The sequence below is a fragment of the Meleagris gallopavo genome, chromosome 13 (assembly GCF_000146605.3).
Source record: "Meleagris gallopavo isolate NT-WF06-2002-E0010 breed Aviagen turkey brand Nicholas breeding stock chromosome 13, Turkey_5.1, whole genome shotgun sequence".
In the NCBI taxonomy this organism is placed as follows: domain Eukaryota; kingdom Metazoa; phylum Chordata; class Aves; order Galliformes; family Phasianidae; genus Meleagris; species Meleagris gallopavo.
The window spans coordinates 15078372-15104394 of NC_015023.2; the positions used below are offsets into that span (position 1 = coordinate 15078372).

At 42.4% G+C, this 26023-nt stretch overlaps 1 long non-coding RNA gene across 8 annotated transcripts in view; it reads right to left on the minus strand.

The window, feature by feature from the left end:
* Positions 1–2691: 2691 nt before the first annotated feature.
* LOC104913048 overlaps positions 2692–26023 on the minus strand; it is a 65401-nt gene continuing 42069 nt past the window's right edge. For 3 of the 8 annotated variants that reach the window (XR_004161212.1, XR_004161215.1, XR_004161214.1), the window contains 2 exons: positions 13340–18746; positions 2700–13201 (listed from right to left, as the gene is read on the minus strand). This is a non-coding gene — a long non-coding RNA (uncharacterized LOC104913048). Of the gene's footprint in view, positions 13202–13339; positions 18747–19459; positions 20202–26023 lie in introns of those variants that run through there. The other 5 variants (XR_795083.3, XR_004161213.1, XR_004161211.1 and 2 more) reach the window with 3 other exon arrangements.

A 26023-nucleotide genomic window follows, 5' to 3' on the forward strand; every position in this document is an offset into this window, starting at 1 on the left:
CTGCGGAGGAAAAGGGCGGGGGGTGCATCGTTTGTGCGTGAAGTAACCGCAGCCGGGCTGTATAGAGCCGGTATATAACCGGGGTGGGGGAGAGTGCGCTCATAAGCAGGAGTGAAAATCAAGATGAAGTGATAAATTAGTGGAGGAAGTTTAGGTTATTTATTAGTGCTTGTTCGTGTTGTAGGCTTATGGTTTTATTCATAATTTTCTGATGTTTATAATAGAAAAGGAAAGAGATGACAAAATCTTTCTCATATTGGCATTTGGAGACTGCTTGATTTATTCAGCTATCGTTTTTTATTTAAATAAGCATTGATTTCTGCTTGAAAAAAAAACACCAGAGTGTAGTCAAATGTGGTTAAAGCTGGAGAGCAAATAGATTTCAGGATGCTGCAAAAACCTTTGCAGCTCTGTTGGTCCTGAGTGATAGTTTTGGAGTTCACACTTGGCAATGCCATCTTTAGGCTGCCAGGCTGTCCTGATGGGGAAATCCTGATGAGGAGCTGTCAGCTGACACCCAGCCACCAGCAGGCACCACAATTTCTGTATATATCCTCATAAATCAGATTTCTGATGCCTGTTTTGACATTCAGCGCATAAACCAGGCAGTAAAGTAATACGAGTGAGAGTTCAAAACTGTAATGAGCCAGTGTGCTCAGAAAGACAATCTGGGAAGGAAAGTTCCCATATATGCAAGATGTAGGTCAAAGTGAGCTTGAAGAATTTTTGAAGATTTATGCTCTAATAGAATCCACAAAAATGTACAATAAAGGGCAAAGCATCACTGCAGTGGGAAAGAAAGAGGAGGAATAATCTGGATCCGGGCATCTTTACTACACAGTTAAGCTCAGAGGGTTAATGTAACCACAAACACAAATGAGCCACATCCACTTCAAGAGCAATCCTTGAAGTGGCGGGGTAGAAATATTTAATTCCCACATAGGCAAAGCAGCTTCATCTCCAGGCTCCAAAAATGAGCTGAATGTGCTCTGAAGTTCAAGGCCCAAATGAGAAGGTCTCTGTGACTACGGGATCTGTCCTGCTTCATTTGTCCCCATTGTGTTAGAACCTTCGTCATTAACAGTTTCCAACCCTTTCCATCAGAAAAAGCTGGGAAAAAGCTTGCAGTTTTCCAAACACAAATGTGCATCAAAGTGTATTTGTATGTTAGCAAACAAACCAGTAAGGGAACGCCTCCATTAGCTCCCCATTTTGGTCTTATTTTCTGTTTTGCATGCACTCTAATGGTGCGTTTGCTTTTTGTTGATCATTGCACGTTGAAGCCTTGCATTTAATTGCATGGCCTTCAATGTCACTCAGGGCATTTTCTGAGCAGTTTCAGCTAATTTATAGTCCGGAAACGTACTTCAAATGATTCTTTCTAAATACATTACTCTGCACCCATCAGCACGTCTCCAGCTACTATGTCTGGTTTGTGTGGTGCCCTTTGTGAAAGCTTTCCCCATTCCTTGCACATCACCCTCTCCTGCCTGCATGGCAACATTTCATCAGTCCATGCAGCCCCTTTCTTCAGCAGCCACTGCATATATCAGCAGCGTGATACCTTTGATGTGATACCACCAACTCTTTAATCTTTGGGAGCTGAGCCTAATAATTTAAAACGGCATGCAGGAGTGCTGGAAGCTGGGAGTGAGTGGTGTGAGGGGTTTTGAACTCTACTGTGGAATATTCTAGGTGCTCCCTGGGTTGGCATCCAGAGCCTTGGACCTGTGGTGTCCCAATGACTGTTGGGGTCTTGGTGCCATACCATGAGCTCACAGAGGTGTGCTGCTGGTTGTCTCGTGTGCCGGCACATCAGCCAACAATCCGCCTCAATGTGTGCAGGCAAGCAAGAGGAAGTGTTTTCCTGTAAATGCAGTACAGCCCGCGTGATGTTTATTTAGAAAAGTGAAGGTTGTAAAACAGCCTGCCATGAGAATTTGATCTATTTCGGCAGTAAAAAAGCCTGAAGGAAATTTTTGGATTACATCCTCCCATAGCTAGAATTGGATGGGGAAGTTACAGATAACAATCAGCTGCCTCATGAAGCAGATTATACTGTCTGGTAAATCTGAAGACACTCCATTGATTATAGGAGAAAGGCTTATGATTTACTGACGGTGGTGGAGGCAGGTCAGAAGAATCCAGCCCTGTAATGATGCCTGCTTGTGAGACGCAGTGAGGGTGAGGAGCTGAGGCAGAAGGGATGCTGTTTAGAGAAGATACAATGCCGTTGTGCATGGCAGTCACACCCCTTTCCCCTAGCTCTGACAGCTGCACAGCACCTTTGCTTTCAACCTAGAAATCTATTTCTTTTTCAAAACGAAAATGCTCAGGGAAATAACTCAGCCATCTCATCAAACATTATGCATTAAGCAAGCAGATGAAAGATTTTTCTTCCTAGGAAGCGTAGTCCCATCTCTGTAGTAATAATAGAAGTCAAATCAAAGTTGTCATTAGCGTTATTTAAGAAGTAATCTCTCTTGAAACAACACAAGTGACAGTTGTGAACTAATTTTGTGCCAGTGGGATCTAATCTGAGGGAACTCAGGGGTTGCATTTTCTGCAACCTTTTATTTATTCATATGCTTGCAGTTTTGTGATTGTAGCACCAAGCCGATATCTCAGGCCTTACACCAACCCACTCAATTTGTTACGAGCTGACTTTAAATCCCAAAGCACCTTTTTACATATCTCAAAATACTCAAAGCCTTTTTTTTTTTTTCCCCCTGCAAGCATCAAAATTCTGATAGTCTGACAGGTAAGTCATTAACTTGTGTCAAATTCCTCCACTGTGCTGTGAGTGAGGACTTTACGTGTTCTTCTCTATGAACAAGGAAAACAAGATGTAGAACTGCTGCAGGTGTGTTTGCAAACCTGAAAGGGTGCGAAGTGCCGCCTAGGACTGGGTGGCATTAGAAACGTGCTTCTGCACCTTGGAGCTCTGCTCAGAGGCAGTGTGAAATTCTCTGAGCAGCAGAGACGTGTGGTTTTGAGGCAAGGAGTCTTTGTTTTTATCTCCCTTGCTCTCGCTAATGCATGCGGCGTATTGACAGCTCCGATGGCCCTGAGTGGCTGGAGATTTGTTACCGTATTCAGTCCTTTTGATGCATGCATGTATAACCTGTCGGCCGGCTCGCTTTGTACCTAATGCTCAGAGGACGTGGGTTTGTCACAGCTCTCAGCCGCAGCATGTGGCATGGCGCATCAGGCTGCACTGACTCATCCTTGCAGCCTTTGAAGTCCACTTTCTGACGATGGCACCGGTCGAGGTGGCAGCTGACACACACAGAATGACTTCAATCGTTGCCTTGCTAACCCCAAGGTTTCCAGTGGCTGGGCAGAGAATGAAGCTCAGCTCAGATAACATGGGTAGGGCAGCTCGTGTTGTGATGCTTTCCTGTTTATAGCCTTACATAGCTCAAAATGTATGTGGTGTAAAAAAGTGCGAGTTAAAGACGTCTGGCAAAACAGTTACATAATCTCTAGAACAACCAAGCTGTGCTTTGATAAAAAAAATAATAATAATTGCCAGTTGTCAGTTTGGGAGAAGACAATTAATTCTAAGTGCTTTTGGCTGTCCCAGTGGCAAGATGACCTTTATATCAATAAATACAATAATTCTTTTTTGATTACAGAAGGAAGCAGCTTGATAATGATAGCTCCCTATCTTCTATCATCACCTAAAGTGCAGGGGGGAGCAGACACAGGTCTGTCATTCTGATAAGCCTAAAAATTTGATCCTATGATGCAATGATTTAATAGATCCCATTGCTAGGAGTCAGAGCAGAGAGAGTGACTGGAGGATGGGGCAGAGCATCCTCCTCTTCACGTTCCTTTAAAAACCAAGCAGCTTTTAGCTCTTTGGATTTGATGGAATCACAATTAAAAGAGAAAAGGAAAATATCACCTTCCGTTTGTTAACTATAAAAATGCAATCTGGCAGTGCTGTTGGTGGTTTGCTATTTCCCAGGTCAATAAATGGCTCCCCTGACTTTAATAAACATTGATGCTGCAGGCTTGTTCTACAGTGATTGAGCCTTTTTATAGTTTCAACCGCTCTCCCATTGCATGAAAGCCTGAAGATTTTTTTTTTTCTTTTTTTTCTAGGAGGGTTGGTTCTGATTGATTAAATTGTCATTTTCTGAGTTAGTTGCTGAATTATAACTTGGCATTTTTAACCGTGTGATTTGTTTAAAGAGACAGCTTTTTGATACGGCAAACCAGCTGAGAATTTTTAAGCAGTAAGAGGAAATTTTACTCACTTTGTTCTCAGCCTTTCATCACTGCATGACAAAAAAAGCTCCTGAAAACAATGTAGAGGCTCTGATGTAAAGAGAAGGTACTTAGATTGATACTCGTTTCTTCTTTATTTCATCATAGATTTGATGGTATTGTATTGCTTTTGATTAGTAGTTGGACACCTCTTTGTTGTTAATATGTATATCCCTCCAAGGACAAGGGAAGGAGTTAGAGATGTAAATGCGAGTGCTTCCCGAGGTGATATTAACAGTAAGTGGCAGGACTGTACTTTGGACCAGCTGATTTATTCCCTAATAAGCACAATCAGTTTCTTTACCCTAAAATGTTGGGCTCTAAGCACTCCTAAGTCAAATAACAACAAGGGTTTCACCTGCATCCAGCCCATGCCTGGTTTAAAGGGACACAGACCTTATAAGTCTTTAGAGACTGAGAAAATCACGTCCATGTGATGTGTTCATTGTTTGATTTAACTGACTGCTGCTTTCTTTCTCTGTGGTTAACTACTTGGTTTCTAAGCTTGAGCTTTTTTTCTCTCCTTTCCTTCTTTCCCCCAATTTAACGCTGAATTCCAGACAGTAGAACAGAAATAAATGAGACTCAGATAAAAATAACACGTGTGTCCAGAATGTGTTTGGTAAGAAGGGCCAACAAAACTGTTTTGTAGAACATAATGGGGTGTTTTTAGCTTTTGATTTACAGTGCCTGCAGGAGAAATGGAATAATCTGACGGGCTGAATATGGGAGATCTTACGTTTGTTCACTGTGTTACCCTGGTTGGACTCTGAAACTGTGCTTAGTTGTGGAAATCTCAGGGCGTCAGTATGAAATACTGAAGTCCAATTATACTTCTGCTTGTACACTTTCCTCTCTGGCTGTTTCAGCGTCTGCTCTGAAATAATAACTTACGACAGCACAAAGCTGAATTTCAGCAGTGAATTATACCCCTGGCCTCTCCATTTAATTGCATGATTCTGCAACTGAGCCACAATTCGTCTTGGTCCCTTGGATCCTTTTTTTGCCTATGTTCCTGTGTTTGTATACCGTTCATTCAAAGCCTTAAAAGTGTTCAAAATAGGTGCATGGGAGGAGGGAAAATTGTGAGACAAACATTTTGACTTAACAGTCAGCAATTCCTGAAGATTTTTCACTAAAAAGACAGCGTAGAACTCAATAATTCTGGGGAATGATGTGCTGCAGGCTGTGGATGCTTACCTGGTTGTCCAGAAGAGGAGTCAGGAGGCTGCTTTGCAGGTCACAGTTTGGGCCAAGGTCTTTGTGGGATGGCCATTTTCTCCTGTAGTATCAAAAGTGGAAGCAGAGCCAGGGTAAAGGACAGGTTACTGCTCTGGGCCAGCATGGCACATCTGGTGTTCCTAACATCCTTATATTCAGCTGAAGATTTCACAGCAAGATGCTGATGCATGAGCAAATGTTTAATAACAAAAGACATTCTTCTGCAGTTATTAGAAAATACAATATGGTAACATTTTCAGGGGAGTCACTTCAGTTCATTTCAAAATCATCTTAAGGCCACTGTATAAGGCAGGGAATAAGCTCAAACATGAAAAAATGTAAAATAATCATTAAAGCTGTAATGATTTATATCATAACATTATGAAGTAGCACACTTTACTCAGTACAGTTCCTCAATGAATGTTTTCCTAATTTCCATAAGTAATTGACCTCTCATTAACAACTCATTAGAAAAATTGAGGTGATGTGACAAATGCAAACCCACTGCAACAGAGACTGCCTGTGAATAAATTATTGAAAATGGATGGTTTCAAAACGAAGGACCACAGGAAACTTGGTTTCTCTGACTGCAGAAGATTTCATTTAAATCTGTAAAGTAAAACACATCTGTGTGAACATGCATAGCTGCACACTCAACAGCTTTGTATCCATGTGGCTTGTGGCTGATTTTCTAATACAGTAGCCCTTCTTATATTCTTCATATTGCGAGTAACTGCATAGGAAAAGAAATTAGGCAAATAGTTCATATATACATATGTAAGTCGTTGGTTCAACTATAGACACCAAAGCTGAAAAAACGATGTAGAAATTTGGAATGTGGGCTAAGCAAGTGACAATTTTTAAGGAACTAAATATCAACTGGCACTGCCTCATTGGCTCCAGCTGAGATGTAGGACCTACCAGAACAGGACTAAAGCTGAATTCCTACCCATGAGCAGCTGTTTCAGAAGGGAGCTGGCTACCTTGTCCTTCCCATAGCCGCTGTCAACCAGCATGTGAATGTTAACAAGCTCAGTAATAGGTTGCACAGTAATAGGTTGCACATACAGAAGTGTTAACTTTAATAACCTTCTATATCTATCTTCTTAGGGATCAATAAATTGATTTCAAGTTAGTTCTTCATCACTGTAATATGGGGAAGAGTGAGGCTGATGTTTAACATAAAACTTTAAGAGTCCTGGATGCTCCTGGAGAAACCCAGAAAAAAACACTTCTCTTTCAATATGGCCCTTAACGTCCCGATGTATGTCTGAAATGTATTTGAAAGTAATTCGATTTATAGGTTACACATTTGTGGCAAAGCTACATAAAGATGGGAAAGACAAAGAAATCCCAGTCTGAAAGTCTGGTACAACAGAGACAAAATGAACTGATGAACTGTGCTGACCTTCTGCAGTACCAACTAGAAGACTGTGGGGTCCCTGAGGAGGATAAAGGCAATGGGGAGCTAATGTAGAACAATGGAAAAAGCTGGCTTAGGGCTGTCCTGGCAAAAAGACCAGTGGGAATCTCACTTTTTCTCATTTGGACAATTTGTCTGCTATCTGGTTACCCTTCTCACAGTTTCCTCCCTCCCCACCTGAATTCTCCTGCAATGGGCCATTGCACATCACCGTCTTAGTGCAGGTGATGATCTGTTTTGCTTTGCCAACCAAACTGCAGAGGAAAGGAAGCACTGAAGCGGTCGTGAGGAATTTCCTATTATGGAAGAAAAATGTGTTTTTAAAACCTCACTCAGAAAAATCCAGCTGCTTAGCTTTCCATGACATTTGAAAACAAAAGGTTGAAGAGAAAAGAGATGATGGGTAAACAGTGAAGACTGATAGACTGCATCATGCCATGGGGCTGGACCAAGTGACTGGTTTTGTGTTACTGCTCCCTATCTATTCTGCAGATTCTCTAACTCCTACTGGTTGATCTCAGCCCAAATGTAGAGTAAGATCTCCCCTCTAATAGGTTTTAGCACCTCTTTATAGATCCACGTGTGAACTGAGTTGTGAGGCTGGATGGGAAACAACGTATGAAAACAGGAAGCTGAGGATATGTTACCCAAACATCTGTCTTGCATTCAACATCTCTTCTAGGATTTTTGGGATTGCCATAGAAACAAAGCTTTTGAGGTCTCGGATAACCATTACAGCTGTGTAAACCATCGTAATGATGTTTATTATCAAATCTCTCTGCACAGTGCTGTGTGTTCCTCATCAGAGCCCACCCTTCCCACACAGCTACACTCTCCTACGCTGCACTACAAGGATGACTCACGAGCAGAATTTCTTTAGGATTTAGAAATACGTTTGGATTTCAGCCAGCTGTGGAAAATATGCGTACTTCCTCTAAGACCCATACAGTACTCAGTATATTGCTTTACATATGGGATCTGAGTCAGTAATACTAAAAGCCTGAAGTTGAAGGAAGAGCAAAATGTGCTTATAAGCATGTTCCTTGATAAGGTGATTCTTTTTATCATTTGTTCAATCATTTTGTGTGAATGAAATACCTGATATATTGCAGGATGGAAATAACACTCCTCAAAAGAGAAAATACTTTGTGGAAATAACACTCTGACAAACAGACAGTGTTCCTTATAGGGGCTGACTTTAAAGAAGTTGTAATACTAGGCAGAATGAGAAAATGAGAATATTATAATTACAACTGCAAACATGATTTCCAAACTTGCAATATCATGTCAGGCTAGCAAATCTGCGGATATTCAGGAACTCACCAAAACTGCCTTGGAAAGGCATGATAAATAACACCAAGAAAACAGCTATTTTTTTAACTGTTGTTGCAGCATGACTTTATTTGTTATATGCAAAATGGTTTAATGTCACCTTAATTCCAGCTTGCCTTGTGAAAAATGACTCTGTCAATTTGATACAGAGGTAGAACATTGAAAAGTGCAATATTTTTTCTAATAGGCAAGAGCTGACAAAGATAGACTGAACAATGTGCAACTGTACAAAACCGACCTGAATATGAATTCCAAATGAAATTAAAAATATTGCTTTTAGATTTCACAGGGCTTGTTTTCTGTCTTTCTGTACTTGCTGGGCTTTGCTTATGCCATCTATATTTCAGTTCAGCAGCAGTGTTATTTTCCTCGTCGATACAAGCTAAAGGCTAAATATTGCAAGGCGTTTGGTGATGCCAGTATACATTGGAACTAAGTTGTGCAGGATCGTTTATCGATGCTTTTATTAGCAATTATTAGGAGGGCGCTTTCCGTTTTCCTTCTAACTGCAGAAAGCTAGAAATGGGGGAAATGGTAAAAATGCTGTGGGTGATTCCATCCCTTACTCCCCCAGCTGCTTAGAGCAGCTCTCTACACCTACGAGGATGGGGCCCACAGCCCCGCTGGGATCCTGCAGTGTGTATCATCACAGCTAGTCGGGACAAGCTTCGAGTGTGAGGGCACCATAGGGAAATGGAGAACATTATTTTCTTTGGATTTTCAGTAGCCACTATAAGAAGTCTGAACTTTTATCTGCTTCTCCCCTGCTCTGCTTTATAAACAAACATGACACTTTATTCTACAAAGTGATTTCTTTCTGAGTTATGGAACCACAGAAAGAGCATATAAAACCCACAAACCTTATTATTTTTGGATTCTTGAAACTCGGAATTGATTTAAACCAAGTTCAGTGAGCAATATTTCCTCTCTGTCTGAGAAACTATATCCTGGGTTTCAGATGAGTAAATTTTTATGGGCATGTTATAATTATAAACCCTTGAGAAACAGATTTTGTAAGAGGGACACTGGCACCAAGCTTCGCTGTAGTTACTCTGTGCAGAGCTGACACGAAGAGGCTGAAAATCCATCCTCCTAAGAAGGAGCTTATTAAAAGACTGCAGTAGTTTTAATGACATTTCTTGTGACATCAAAATTATTTCATTTGGAATCACAGAGCATCTCCGCTGCTGCATTTTTGAAAGAGCAAATGCTGCTGCAGCTACGAACAGTGACTGAGAGAAATAAATCTGTGTTGCTACTCCATCCTCAGATGATGGGAAATGTAAATTAATCTGCTTAATTATAGCAGTGTGTAATAATCATCACTGGGAGGGCAGGAAAAATGTTTGGAAAGACCATATAGGTTTTGCAAATGATGTAGGTTCCTCTTTTCCTTCTAAACTGATGAATAATAGCTGAAATGTCAGTGATAACTGAAATAAAAATGAGGAGGCTTGGCTCACATCAGATGTATTTGGAGACTGATGTTCTTACTCGGCTCTGTAGAGATCCCAGATTGATTTTCTTGCAATACTTCAAGCCAAATGGGTGTTTCCAAGCAGTACCCGCTTCTGATTGGACTATCTCCTTACTATTTATCTAGTGTCATTTGTAAACAGGAGTTCAAATCAAGTCATGGCAAGGTGCTTGGCTCAAATATATCATGCCATAAGAGATTAAGTCCTGTTCAGTGGATCAACCTTTAATTACACTTCAGCTACGCAGGTAGAGAGACATTTCACACAGATGGACAAATGGTTTTATCCTGGCTCAGAGGCAGAGCTCCAAACCAAAGGTCTCCAGTGCTGCAAGGCATAGACCCATACTGCATCCTATAGCCAGACTTTCACTCATCTCAAAACCCAACACAGCCTCTGGCAGCATGCTTCTTTGCTTCTCTGGAATCTCCTTAGGTTTACTCACCAGAGGATGAACTAAAGCCTTGCTGGGCTTAAATCAGATGTGCGATATAACACATGGTTGCAACAGCACATGGGGAATTTGGGATAGCAGATAGACTGCTGCAGGCTGAACAGGGAAGAAATTCCTCAAGGAAATAGCCCAGTTTGCATTACAGCCATTGGTTTTTGAGATATTTTTGCCAGTATGTATTTAATCAGTTTGAGGATGAAGTGGGGAATGGAGAAGCACAGAAAATGCAGCCTGTAGGTGTCTGTGCAGCCAAAAGCAGCTGCAATGGGAAATGTGATGGGGTTGGGGAAGTTTGGCAGAATTTGAGAATCTGAGTGATTCCAGGCCCAAATGCAAAAGGAAAAACCCCACTGTTTCCCCCTTCATCCAAGCCAGATCATCCCTATCTGCACAGCTCACCCAGGGGCTGAACCTGACCCCTGCTCTAGTCAATGGCAGAGCTCCTACTGGTTTCAGCAGAGGCAGGATCTGTCCCTTTGCTAGACTATCATGTTTGTATTTAATACCCTGCAACTTAGAGTGAGGATTAGCAGAATTAGACTCCCCTAATTTGTGTATCTCAGGCTGCCAAATGGCAATTAACTTTAGTGCGTTTGAATTAAAAGGGGAAAATTATTAACCACCCTTTCCTCATGCAATTATAATTTTACGCTTTCGGAAAATTTCTCCTCAGTCTGAAAGTTGCCCACACTCCTGTGAGCCCACCCCTCTCCATATCCTTTAGTTACTAGAACAGAATGCAATTTCTCACCCCACTGCTTTCACATGCTCCTACAGCCTGCCCAGTGCTCTTGTGGCACTGCACACTTTGCTAGTTTGCTTTGTGCTGACCCCCAGCTGCACAAACCACCCAGGGCACTTTGCAGAGGGCTCACAGCTTTAAACTCACCAAGGATGACACCTATGTCTGTAGCCCTTACCAAAAGTCACAGCTAGCTGCTATTTTGTGCAGCTTTTAACCATCCAACTTGGAGACTCAACATCACTCCTTTCCTTCTTCAGTGCAAAGGAGCCTTATTTTCTGCTTTATTTTCAGCCCAGAAGCCAACAGTATTCTGGGCTACACCAAAAGAGGGTTGGCCAGCAGGGGAGGGAGGTGATTGTCCTCCTCTGCTCTGCCCTTGAGTGGACCCATCTGGAGTACTGCGTCCAGGCATGGGGCCTCTGATGCAGGGAGTACGGAGAACTGTTGGAGTGATGTAGAGAAGGGCCATAATCCAAGGGCTGAAGCACCTCTCCTATCAGGAGAGGCTGAGAGAACTGGGATTGCTCAGCCTGGAGAAAAGAAGGCTCCAGGAAGACACTGTTGCAGCCTTCCAATACTTGAAGGGAACTTAAAACAAGGAAGGGGACCAACTTTTTACAGTGTTTGATAGTGATAGAAGTAGGGGGAATAGCTTTAATCTAAAAGAGAGGAGGTTCTGAACAGATTTTAGGAAGAAGTTCTGTTCTCAGAGGATGGTGAGGCACTGGCACAGGCTGCCCAAAGAATTTGCAGATGCCCCATCTCTGGAGACATTCAAGGCCAGGCTGAATGGGCACTGGGCAGATGAGTTGGTGGGGGGCATCCAGGCCATGGCACGGGGGTTGGAACTGGATGATCTTTAAGTTCCCCTTCAATCTAAGCCATTCTGTGATTTTATGGTGATTCTACTCTTCTTTTCTTGCACATGCCCAACTGGACTTTGCCTCTGTATGCACTCAGGCTTGCAAGGCTCCACTTGGCACTGAACATTTTGCTTTCCTGCAGATGTTTTCCACAGGCATTCCCTCCCTGATATATGAAACAGTGGTTCTTATCTTAAAATTTTACGTTCCTAGGAAAGAAAATACAGTTTTAGGTCTTGTTAGGGGGATAAACATATACACACACATACACACACACACACACACACACACAAGAACAGATAGCTTTTGATTTATGTATCACCCTTCTATAATAAATACATTTGTAATAACATAATGAAATTTTTGAACAAAAGTTCTTTTACAGAAGAATAATCTTTAACTGGTGTGAAATGCCTCACTGGGACTGTGTCAGGTTTTAATTTCAGTTTGAATAAATTATTGGAGACACCAGGCTAGGAAAGATAAAGGCGAATTTCATCTACTTCCAGCTTGCCATAATGGAAATAATAACTACTTTAGCCAAAAAACAAGTTTCCAATTAGTTTCTCTAAAATAATATTATTCCCCTTTATATAGATACTGTAGCTCATTTTGAAACCTAATTTTGATAATATATAAACATTTCTAAAGCAGCTATTCCCACCAAAAGAATGGCAAGTGCAGACTTTGACAGTACATGTCGGGAGCATATCAGTACTGAAATACAGTCTTTGCTTCTTTTTAACTGAATCTTACAGTGAAAGTGGAAAATCAATTTAAAGTTTGCTCAGCGATGAAGACATCTGTCCCCAAAGACTTTATTTTAAATGGCTGGATGGCGATCATTAGACAAGATATTTTGAAGTTACAAAATTCATTTATTCTGGAAAGAAATACAGACTTTTTCTTTCTTTAATGAAAAATTAATGTACTTTATGGGGAGCTTCAAGAAACAGTAAAAGTGAAATAGTACTGACTCCAAAATGCAGCTGAAAGGAGATGATTTATGAAGCATTTTAAAATCAGAAGCCAATACTAATGTTGTTTGGCAGATAAAAAAATAAATGCCCTCAAGATGAGATTAATGTGCTAGAAAGGACCCTTTGAAGGGACATAACAGGACTATGCTCAGTCCCACCCAGCAATCACCTGTTACAATTGCTATCAATATGTGCAATTGAGCAAAAGGAAAAGTTTCTGTTAGAGAAGATCGTTTGTATACAAGGGAAAGTCAAGCTCTGACATCCTATGCAACGTTCTGTACTCACAGAGATATCATCCATGAGATGATATCTCATGGATATGATCATGAGATCATCCATGAGATGAGGCAACTCACAGTAGGAATCTTCCTGGACTCCCCAAGTCCCTCCAGAGGCTCCAGCAGGCGGTGAACTGGCAGCTGTCTTCCTGCAAAGGCAAAAGGTGAAGCTCTGGGATTTGCCCTAAGCCTCACTTCTCAAACCTCTACACTCCCAGCTTCTGCCCCATACCTTATAAGAGCAAAACTCAAGCTCCTAAAGGTCCTGAAAAGCAGACCAATTTCACCTGTGAAGCTCTGCAGGGGCTTCCAGCTGCTCTTTGAATCCACAGGGCTGGAGGCATGTGCTCTGGGCTCTAGTTGTCTAAATGAGCGTGGCATCCCAGCACAACATGGCATCCCAGTGCATAGCCATCATGTCTGACTACTGTGCTGTCAGCGTGGTGGGTTCTGCCTGCACAGTAATGAGTAATAACAAAAACACATATGGTACATGAGCATGGCCTGAACTCTGACCATGTGTACAGGCAGCCCAGGGGTGTAGCCCCAGCACTCCATCGACCCCTGCCAAAGCAAAGGGAAAAAAGGAATAACTTTCAGCAACTCCAAACACAGTCCAGAAAGACAGCATGAAGTAAAACAGATGTATCCAATTTTTTTTTATTATTCTAAAATTGCATTTCATAGCGTATAAACCCCTCATTATCACATATAGATGTGTGTGCAAAACTCCAGTGGAATAGATCTTCTGGGAGTCACTGATAGTTCCAGTGGTGTTTTTGTAAATGTGGGCACCTTCTGGTTTACTCTTGCTGTAATTATGAATCTACGGTTGAAGAATAATGGAAAACTATTCCACGCAGAAAGCCTGGCCATAGCTGGGATGTATATTTTATAAAGGTGGCTCAGGTTGCTCATCAAAACCTGCTTCTGGTCTTACTGGCTGCGGTGTGGGGTTCTTTAACCCAATACCTTGCCTCTGGCACAGCCAATGTAAAAATAAAAGTATAAAGTATAAAGATCAGGCAGGAGGCAAGCATAAAACAATTCTCTTTCACATTAGATCTCAGCCTCCCTTTTCTGTAAGTTCTTGCTCCCCGAGTTTTATGTGAGTAAACAATTAAAGAGAGTAAACCTCTGCCTGGTGGTGGGACGTCATGTTATCAAGAGACTTCCAACTCTTGTGATGGTGCAAGAAATGCTTGTTGTAAACTGCCACCCATCATCACCCATCAGATTGATGTTTGCCCACAGAACCATCCAAACAGTTCTGAAATATCACGTTTGCAAACATCAAGCACTGTTAGTAAATGTGGGGCTCTCTGAAAGAAATCCTCACTCCCCATGAATTGCAGTAAATAATTAAATCAGTGCAGGTAGTTTGTCATGCAGAGAAGGATGGTAAGAGAACAAGGGCAAAGCTGGGCAGAAGTTGGCAGGAGTCATTTCTCTTTGTATGTGTTAACATGCAGAAGATACACATTTGCATTTGCTCCATCTTCTCTTGTAAAAGATGTTTTATGTGAGATTGGGAACAGACGCAGGCGGAGTAACAACATCCTTTGGGTGGGATTGGCTGCGGGTGGGATGTGCTGAAACCTCACTGTGCCCTGCACAAACATAAGGGATATTTCACAGAGCTCTGTGCAAGGTAAAAGGAATCCTTGATTTGAGAGCTGGAATGTAGAGTTTATATTCCATGAAAACTGCCTCATGAAACTGTGCGTTAAATGGCTTCTTGGAAACGTGCTGCCCAATAAGTAAAACTAATAACTCTACCCATGCAATAAGGCAATGAGTCGGTGGCAGTGTGGGAAATAATGGAACAAGAGGGCCGTTCATCACCTGTGTGCTGAAGATCTTCCCCATCTGGGGAAGGGAAGGGAGCTGTCGCTTTGTCAAGCTGCAGCCAGAAATCACTTGCTGGAGAAATGCTACAATTTGCACTTGGTGGAATGGAACCTTAAAACTGACATAAACAGAACCACTCAAAAATAATGAAATGAATTTCTGAGAGGCTTTATCTCATTCCAGGTTCAGCACCGGCAGCTGAATTTACATACTGCAGGAAAGCAAATGCAGGGGTGGAAACCAAGAAAATGCTGTTAGAAACATAAGCATGGAGCAAAGGGGTCCCAGGAGAGCAGAGCAAATTCAGAGCTGCTGAACGTTTCAGGGTAATCCTTGAGGACTGAGCTTCTCTCATCCCTCCCATGTAGGAAGAAAAGAGTTAATACACATTGTCAGTGCCTGGGGAATCATTCATGGGGGATCTTTTGACAGAGTAATCTTCCTATTTAGAAGTATTTTCTCATTATGTGTAATAGGATGATGAACTGAGAAATGATCTCAGCCACTTATGATTCTAAAAGCCCCCAGCCTGAATAATCTATGCTGATTTAGAGATAATAGCATCAGAGACATAACTCATTTAGCACATTGTCCATTTACTCACTCTGAAGACTTTCACTTTCCTACACCTATTTTTATAGACACTTATAAAACGTTGATAATGATATAAAAAGAATAACATAATAAAAAAATGACAAGTGTGCGGCGAGAGCCACTTTGTCCAGGGATGCACTACAGACATACAAAACCTGTTCCTAATGAAATGCAATACAAATTCTAAGAGAAAGAAAATGCAGGGCGCACTTCCCTTCTGCACTCATTAAAGTCAAACAAACGGGCAGAAAGGATGGTTTTGTGCGCAAGAAGCAGCAGTGGCACACAGCAGATGAGAGCTGCGCGCTCCCTGTGACAGTGAGAGCACGTACTGCTTCTCTGCTGGGGTTTCTCTTTGGTAAGGAAGTGGTGCTGAGCCTTGATTTCATCGCCGCACCTGCTTAGACTTTGCACTTTTGGAGGCAGAAGTCATCTTTTATCAAGTCTCTCTACATGGCCTACAAGAGCTACATCTCTGCAGTGGGCTCTGCGTTCTCCTATGGCACATGTTATAGCTCACTAGCAGAGGCAGCTGTCTCCAATTGCTGAGCATTACAGCCAGCACTTTCCCCATTCTGCTTCCTCATGCAACATCATACTTGCAGGAAAAAGTGTTTTCCCATATGTGGGACAACAAATGTCAGGCTGACCTAAGGAGCACACTTCTCTCCTCTTCAAAAGGTGGTGATGAGCTATTTCAAATGCCAACTGTGTCATCCTAAATCATCTTTCATTTATTTATTTATTTATTTATTTGTTTGTTTATTTATTTATTTATTTTTCATGTCACAGAAACATAGTTTGTACTTTCATGTGTCTCATTGATTTTAGGCAGTTTTCATATTTCCTGAGCTGATCATTGGAGGTGGTTACTCACAAACTGTGTTTTGTCCCTGATGGTCATCCTGAGTAATGTGGGGTCAGACACTAGAGTAATCACATGCAGCACTGCAGAACAAGAGTTGAGTGTTTCATTTTTAGGCAGGAGGGGCATGAAGAAACAAGGAATGGTTTAACTTTGACTCTTTGCAGTTTTAAGAAAGATCTGATGATACAACTGATCCCATACGGTGCTGGTTGCCTCTCAGAAGAGACAGTCCTTTTCTCTCCTCCACTCCCAAATGCCCTCTCCAAGTGGAAATAGTAAATTTCAACATCACACTTGGGAAATGCCAGATTGCCTTCTAACTGATTCTCTTGGCATACATTTTTTGGCACGTTCTTCCTTTCCTCTAACCAACTTATCTGTCCTATGAACTCAGCCCCATCCTTGCAGGCAAGCAGGATGGTGGTGTAGCTTCACTGCACCCTCACGTTCTGCCTGAAGGCTTTGCATTCCTCCACTTCGTTTTTTTTCCCATGCTGCTTCCTTCTGTGCTTAGGCCTCTCTGGAGTTAGATTCCTGTTTGATTATGTAATAAAGCCATGAATTATTAACAGTATATAAAATATTGACAAACTGTTCTCTGAGATAGAACAGCTTTAAAGTATTGATTATGAACCCAGAGAATTATAATTAGTTTCTGCATAAGAGATAATTAAGTTATTATCGTTTCTTTTTCTTCTAATATTGTGATGGATAGCAGGTATTTATACTGAACTCTATGAAATCTTATGAAAATTAAGGCAATAGGTTTACAGGCACTCAAGATAATGGGAAAATAATGCATGATGGGAAAGCGTTTACATTTTCGAAGAGCTCAGCTGGCAATGTCTGCTTGCTGCGTAATGAAATCAGTTCAGGTTTGCTCTGGGGAAACTCCTGGACACAGTGGTGTGATTGACTTCAGTGGAGGCAGAATCTGTTTGGTTCTGCTGGTAATCAAACTGATGCTGCTGTGCTTTGTGGGCTGGAGCACATTGTGAGCCTTGTGACTGCTACCTTCGCGTTTGGCTGGGGGGTACCATCTTAGAGATATTCAGTTTCTGTAGTTTTTTTTGAGAAGCTCACAGGCAAACCATGGCAGTTAGTATTGCTCAACAGGATCTCAAGGTGACATGATATTGCTAAGTAGTTTTTATGGGTTTTGATTGATCTGGTCCTTCCCACTTGCTTGTTTCTCCTCTCCCTGCCTTTTTCTCTGCTGTTGGTAAGGAAAAAAGAAGCTGAAATGATGTGCAGCAGGTCACAGTTACTGGGACATCATCCCAGATGATCTCCTGGTGTTCTTTGAACACAATTACCTATTCCTGTGGATGCCCTCTCAGGCTGGTGCGTCTGCCAAGAGAAAATCAAGTAGACAGAGAATTCAAGAAGGTTCCTCCACCCTCATGTATCAGAGCAGGATCAGTGATGCCAGAAATGTTCCTGATTAGATCTAATTTGTTCCTGAGTCCCCTAGAGACAGAAATTTCCCAACCTCCCATAATCAGGTTCAGTGTTGTGTTACTGTAGGATAACATTACCTAGTGTGTAGCTTTTTATATCCAGGAGCTCAAAGCAAAATGAAATTAAGGGACAGGTTAAATTCAGAGAGCAAATTAGAGCTATGATTTATCTTATGAGGAAGTACAGAGATTGTGTAATGTACCTGGGGATTTGCTGCTTCACTTTTGGATTGCCTTATTAGAACTCCGGGGTCTAATGCAACAACCAAAGGGATGTGAGTCATAGAATCATAGAACATCTCAAGTTGGAAGAGACCCATAAGGATCAGAGACCAGCTCCTGAGTGGCAAACCCACCACACAGCCCAACAAACCAGCCAGGGTGGCCATGGGCATCGTAGGGTGGAAATTCATTCCAAAGAAACACTGGAATGGAGAGACTGGGAATGGAAAAGCATTAGAAATACATTTGTATATCACAGAATCGTAGAATCATAGAATGGACCTCAGGCTCTGTCTTCAACAACTCAAAAAACACATGAACTCTGCTAGTGAATGCAATATGAGGATTTCAACCAGGTTTGTGTAGGCCAAGCCCTCTCTGAATTTCCAAAAAACAGCAAGGAAGCCTTACAGTTGGCTCTTGTGAATAGAAGAGGAGCCTGGCAGAAGGGCTGAGCCGCACGCGTGCTGAACATCTCCCAGACATGAAACCGAGCTGAATGTGCAGCTGTCCATCAACACACGGCGCTCTGCCAGCGGCTAATAGGCGACTGTGGCTGCTCTCATTGTCTGATGAATGTTTGAAGGCACTGCGCTCTTCTGCCTCATGAGGAGATGTGAGCATCCTTGGCAGAGGGCTCTGGTCCTGCGCAATCATCGTCTTCCTGCAAAACTCTTTGGATTGCAGCGTCTGCCCACCCTGTGAACAAAACAGGGCTGCTAATTGAAAGTGAGCCCTCCCTCCTCACCCTCCCTCCCAGTGCTGCGTTACTTTTGCATCTTTTGTTGGCTGCACATCGGCTGTGCTCCGCTTTCTTCCTCAGAATAAAAATAATCCCTGCTTCCCTGCAGCACATGTGAAAATGTATCCACAGATACATAGGCTCTAAATGAGAGCCATGGTGTGCTTTGGAAGGCAGGAATGTTTCAGGGGGCTAAATTAATCCCTCACATTTTCAAGGTGCATGGGGCTGACTGAAATTGTGAAATTCCAGCTCCCACTTTGGTTAAGGCAAGGCAGAGGGTCCACCCCCAGTGCCAGAGGGTGACAGCTGGCTGTCCTGCAGGATCTGTCCTCCCGCTGTTGCTTTTTCCAGCCCTCTGACTGGAAATATCTGAGATGCTGTGAAAAAAGTTTGCAGGGGAAAAGAAAAAATGATGGGATGTGGTGTTTTGGGACACGCACTGCCTTTGCTCTGCTGAAAAGTGTTACGTGGGCAACGAGTGCAGCTGTGCTCCTTCTAAAATTGCATCTCAGTGCTCTTTCCTATGAGCTAGTGGTAATTTTGGGCACTGAAGACCAAATCTCCCTGTAGAGAAGGTCCTGGTGGATGAAAGGCTGTACATGAGCCAGCAGTGTGTGCTTGCAGCCTGGAAGGCCAACAGCATCCTGGACTGCATCAAAAGATGGCCAATGGGGAGAGGGAGGTGATCACAAATAATTTGCTGATGTCCATCCCTGGAGATGTTTAAGGCCAAGCTGAATGGGGTCCTTGGCAGCCTGATATGGGTGGCAAGGAGGCTGGGTGATCTTCAAGGTCCCTTCCAAGCCAAGCCGTTCTATGTCTGTATGATTCTGTGAACAGGCAGGGCCTGGATGAGTGGCAGCCAAGACAGAGCACTGGTTGCAGGGAGGCAACTGCATTCTGGCTCTGCAAGGCTGCAGTGCTCTTACGGAAGGCAGCAGTGAGCTCAAGCCCTGGCTCTTGCAGGTGCGCCAGCCCACATCATGGTGTCATCTGGTTCCCTGCAGCCACAGCTGGCAGTGCCATCAGGCAGCATCAAGGAGAAGCTCTGCTTACTGTTTTCCTTGACTTTGGCCATCAGTGCCTTCTTTCATTATTTTCCCAGACCCAGCAGCTGAGAAATGCCAGACCTTTGGCAAGTGATTAGACCAAGAAATTCCAGCTCCTCACTCCCAAGCAGGCTGAGGGTAATGAATCCATTGCAAATCAATGTCCCCTATCAGCGGTGGAATTGTTGTGGGAAGTATCACTTGTGGCTGCTGGCTTGGAGAGCAGCCATCTGAAACAGAGACGAGAGGGTTCAGAGATTACCCTGAAAAAGTGAGGTTTGCTCTGATGGAGACATTTCCCTGGGCTGTCACAACAAGCTGCTTCTAGCTGGGGTTACTCTTGCAGAATGTAAAGTCCCTCTGTAAAAAAGGCAGAGATGCACTGCTTCAGAACAGCTGCTATTTGGAGGCAACAAGTAACTACAAGCCTTTCTGTGTTTTTCCCAGTTTGGATATAAATACAGCATCTTCTACAACTAGAGGCAGAGTACACACTTGAACAAAAAGCTTTGCATCCTTTGCATTTGTTCATCTCTTGTACATACGTTATTATTAAGCCTTCCTCTGCTCCCATACTAATACCAGTTGTATTGGTGTTATGATAAAGGTGGGACCAGCAAAAGTATATGTCAGCAGTATTTTTGGAAGGCAAAGGTCAGGTATCTGGATTTAATTTTAGAACTGAAATTCTAGTGCTTCACTTGGACTTTGGATCAGAAAAGATTTCTCCTATTATGGAAGGGATGGAATTTGCTACCTTCACACGAACAAGGCCACACCTCTTTAAGACACACTATGGAAATTAATTTCTTCCTGTCTTCCACCTCCTTCTTGGAGGTGCACAGATGTGTTTCCTGTGATGCCATAAAGACAAATCTCAGTTAATCATTGTGCTTAACTTAGCATGACTTTTTGATGGGTTGCATTTTATTGCATTACTCATTTTGTAGAGCTCCACCATGCCTAAATTCTTTAATAAATCCCTCCCATCCCCTTCCTTAAATAAGGATTCCAAAACACTTGACACCTGGATCTTACTGTGCACTCTTTCTCCCATCTTCTTTCTAAATGCTTGAGACAACTGGGCAGAGCTGACTTCCCATTTTCTCCATGTGTGACACTGCTCAGTGGCAGCTGCTAAAAGAAGAGCCCCATCATAATCAGAGTGTTTTGCCTGTAGCATAAGGCATTTCAGAAACATTGAAAAGCCAAAAGGAAATAGAAGATAAGTTGGAAATCATGAGCTGAAATGTGCGCTTCCATTTCAGAGATTAAATTAGGAAAATTTATTATTGTGAATATAAAACAGTATCATCAGGCAGCCTGGCAGCTCAACTGGGCTCATGCTGGGCTGCTATTGAAAGGATGTGGGCTGACATCCTTGGGATTTTCACATTGCTGATATCCAAGGGTTAGATCAAGCTGTAGGGCAGTGTGGCTTGGTAGGCAGAAGGAGAAGTTTCTGCTGCAGCAACCTGCTGACTGCAGCACTTTGGGAATTCAAGGACAGCCAGTGTACCTATTATAAACTACTGCTGACCCATAAGCTGTGAAGAGGAATAGGAACGTGGTGGTGAAAAATTTGCACAGCTGGAGAAACTGAGATCAAATAAAATAGTCCTATGGAGAATATAATGGGCAGGTAGGTGTAAGTGAGCAACTATTTCCTGGTCATCAGGAGTCCTGTAGCATAAGTGATGCAGTTTCATGGTTTTAGATGACATTAGGATAGTCCCCATGGACAGCATACAGGAAGAAATCTGAAGAGCATTTTTGATATCTCAGCCAGTGTATCTTCAGAGTTAACCAGGAATCAAACCTCAGACTCCCTGGGGAACACGCTGAGCCCTGCAGCGGGCTTGGACTGCTCTGATCTATGGCTTCTGGCTTTGTTCATTCACTGTTCCCATGGAAGGCATGAGCTCTCAGAATGGCTTTGCAGAAAAGATAAGGAAATTTGTGAAATATTCTGTTCCCTTATGTTAGCAGTAAAGACAAGGAGTGCATCTGCTTCTTCTTGTTACTCTAGGCTATTCCACTGCCTATGTTAGCAAAGGAATTCCTCCATAGCTTATCATTGCCACATACTCCCCCTTTTCACCATTTTCTCTGTGTAATAAAGGAATAGGTGAAGAGACTGCTGTATGTTGTCAAGCTTAGCCCCTCTTCCTGCTGAAAGCATGAGACAATGGAAGCAGATATCCCTCCTACGAGGAAAATCGGGGAGATGTCTCCATCATCTCTAAAATGAGGAAAATATCTTGGCCTCGATGACTGGGCACCTCATCAATGCACAACTGGTTGGAGCTTTCACAATGCCCAATGGTCATGGCCTCAGGAAATGCTTACTTGTACGTTGACAAAAAATTCAGTCTGCAAAGCTATGCGGAAGAAAAAGCCACACCCTCAATGGCAGCCAACACATGGATTGAGAGGTCAGAAACAATTTACCATCACTCAACATGTTGCAGCTGTGCACCAGCAGGAAGAGTTGGACCATCCATACACTTCAGCAACTCTGTGTGTAAAACATGTAAGCTTAAAGCTCTTTGCTACTTGGAGTCTTTTCTTCCAAGTTAATGCATGCAGGGGATGACAATAACTTGTGGAAGTTGAGTGAGTGCACAGAAGTGTTACCCTGGGAAGAGGCTGCCTCACAGCTTTCTCAGAATGAGGCAAATGCTGTTCAAGATGGTTTAATGCTGAGAAAAAAAAGATGCAGTCAGCAGGCTGTGCGTATGGAGTAGGGTTAGTCGTCCTCAGAAAAAAATAGGAAACTTTGTGTGCCAATTTTTCCTGCCTTCTCTTACAAACAGTCCCAATATCTAGCTAGGAAACCACTGGGAAAATGCACAAAGTCGAGGAGTAAAGTGGCACAAAGCATGCAAGCAAGGATGCTGAGTAAAGTTCTGAGTCTCTGAGTAGTGGTACAGCCAGAGACAAGATGGCGAGGGAGGAGGAGCTTGGATGAACTTTCCTCCTATGTCTGAATAAAGACAGTTTGCATTCATATATGCTGATCTCTGCATGTCTCCATTAAGTGGTTTTACACATCTGTAATTATTTCCTATATAATTGAATGAAGGGACATTTATTCCAGAATTGCATATTGCTTGCCATCAAGACGAGCTTGGCTCGAGCCACCCACCGAGCGCAGAAATGAAACATTTTCTCCTATCAGCCGTCTCCCAAGCAAAACCAAAATGATGTCTTTGGACATTCTGATCCAAGTGGGGGGTCCAGCATTCAAAAGAGAGAAGATTATAAAAAAGGATTGGCTACGGGCTTATTTTACCAATTTTATTCCTCCTGAACAGGGAAGCACTGAGCAAGGCAGCACGAGCAGAGCTGGCGCTAGCACCAAGAGTACAGCACGGCCATCCTTGAAAGGATCTCACATAGACTAATTACAGCTTCTATCTGATTGATTTTTTCTTTGTCCTTTTCATATTTTTCCAGTAGTGCTTTTAATATCAGAAAGCCCTCTGGCTGTTTGACTTTCCCATTTCTGATGCACCCTGGGCTCCATTCAAAATGATGATACAATCCCAAAGCCTTGAGCACAAGCCAGGCTCTCTCCTTCCCAAACTGGCAGGCTGCTTGGGAAGCAGTGAACATCTTTTTCACAGTTATGCATCTTGCATCTGACTCAGGTTGTTGTTATTATGCAGTACGTGTTTCAGTCTGAATATTAAAGAAAAGGAAAAATGTTCAGGTCCTACGGGGGGGGGATAAAATCCACTAATCCAACATAGGCTTTATTTGCTTGATGTCTACCAACCAGTGTTGAGGATGGCAGGAGTCCCAGAGCTTCAAACAGGATTAGAGAGTAGGAAATAAGACATTTATTTCAATTCAGATTCTTATTTAGGTTTTTGTTCTAGCTACACAGCTAGGTACTTGGACATCTGGCAAAAACTCTTGGCCACACACAGGCTCTGAAAATGTTGTTAATCTTTAAAATCAATACTGCATCTAGGAAATTGCTCACCTACCTTCATGTTTGTGACTGCTAATTCACCCATACAACACTTCTTGAGTCATTAACTATGTAGGACAAGGCATTACTTTCTCCTTATCACTTTTGGACAACATGTGCCAATCTTCTATTCATTACATGCAATGCAATGTAAATTACATTATTACTATTTACTTGCACCAGCAGAAAGGTTTAAAAATGTTTTGTGATTTCTGATTTCAAATACTGGTTAAAAACTATTTGAACACACCTGACTTATTATGTAAGAGTATGCTGAGCTTGCATAAATGTCATGTAGCCCTTCTGATCCCAAAATAAGAGTTGTCCCATTGCTAATCAGTGTTCCCATTCTTACACTATTAGTTGAATCTTGCTTTGCTTATGAGTCAGAAGGCTTGAAATAGAGGCTGTGAGAATGAAACAATAGGATGGTTACTGTAATTTCCTAAAGCTGCTGTATTTGATTTGTCTTTAACTCAGTTAAGTATCTCGGCAAACCCTTAATTTGAAATCTGTAGAGGCTGAGCATCACACCCTGCTAGGCCTATCAACAGATGGAGGAATTCCTAGAGGCAAAAACGTATATCTTCATGCTACTATTTTTTTTCCCCCTTTGTTATAGTACAAATCATGCATTGAAATTATTAGTGAACTCAGAGACTGACAGATTTATTTGCAGCAGAAAGTGGCCCTGGAAAAGTGTGGGACTAACAGACAAAGGTGGTAGGGACTGGCTATCCGTGGGCCGACTCTTGTTTGGGGAAATGTGAGAGCTAATGGTAAACAAGCAAACCAGGTTTTCAGCCTGGAGAGCAGTTTGGAAAAGTGTTTGGGTTGCAAACATACAGAGTGAGGCGTGACCCAGGGTTTCCATCATCTCTTGGGTAGATGAGAGCCATGAGCTTCGCATGCTGGGCATGGAGGATAAAGCATGGAAATTGTGAGGACATCAAACACAGTCTGCGCCCTTTCATGTGGAGATGAAAGCCATCATCCTTGTGTTGTTATCCTCCTGATGCCCTGGCACAGAGCCCTCCAGTCTGGCACAGTCCTAGCAAAAATCCTATAGCTTCAGTTGGAGGCTGCTTGCCTCCAGTGTATGGGTATTTGAGAAATAAATTGGAAGGAACTTAAATGAAAAAGTCCATGGATTTTCTCTTTACTCACTTGTTAACCTTTTCTTCATTAATCATTAATCTTGGTGCTCTTGGACAATTCACTTTACAAACAAAGCTCTTTTATAGAAGTACTTCCCAGGGAACTATTTACTCCAGTTGCCCCCTGTGTGCTGATATTGTTTTATTTTTAAAAAATGCTTCCAAAATCAGGTGTGGGCTTAAAAATGCATAAATATATACAAGTACAGGTGAGCCTTAATGTACAACGCAGATGCAAAATGAAATTCAGTCATGCAGAAAAGCCAATGACTTATTACACATGAATGGTATGGAAAGTACATTTTGTCTAGTCTCAAGGCATTTTAAAATAACTGTTCAGCATCTTCTCACCTGGAATGTATTGTCTTACTGATTTTGAACTGACTTTTGCAGATTAACTCCATCTGCCTTTTGGCTGTCATGCTTTAAAGTCCTCAACTGCCCAGAAAATGGTGCTGCTGCCATTCCCAAGGATGTTTTTATATGGCTGCTTTAAGGTGAACTAGAACAATAGCCTAGAATGAGAGCAGCTGAATAAAACTGCCAGCTGGGAATAATCAGCATGCAGCTTCTGATGGGAAATGTGGGGCTTTTTAAGGATTAACTATTTACATAACCAGGAGAGGATATTTTCAATTGGAACAACATTTTGTCAGTTTTCACTGTGCAATATGGTCAAACATGAAAGAAATGTCAGGTCACTTATTACACCAATTTATCTGCCAGCTAAACTGCTTCTTCTTAGGCCTTCTGGCAATGTTCAAGACTTCCTAAGATATGTCAGGTTGCCCCAAGATTCCCTTTTATCAAGTATATCATTCTTTGCAATAAAGAACAAGACCCATTGGAGCAAAACACCAGGGCAGAAAAAAAGAAAGAAGTCGAACTCTGCAGATATGGGAGAAAAATGAGAGCATCTCTCACTTTCAGGCTTGGCATTGCAGTTCAGGGTTGGCTCACTAATCAGAAACTCAGGCTGAAAGTGTTCCTGGTTTGTGCAAGCAGTGAGAAAGCCCATTGGAGTGTGCAAGGTGGTGGGAGACTGG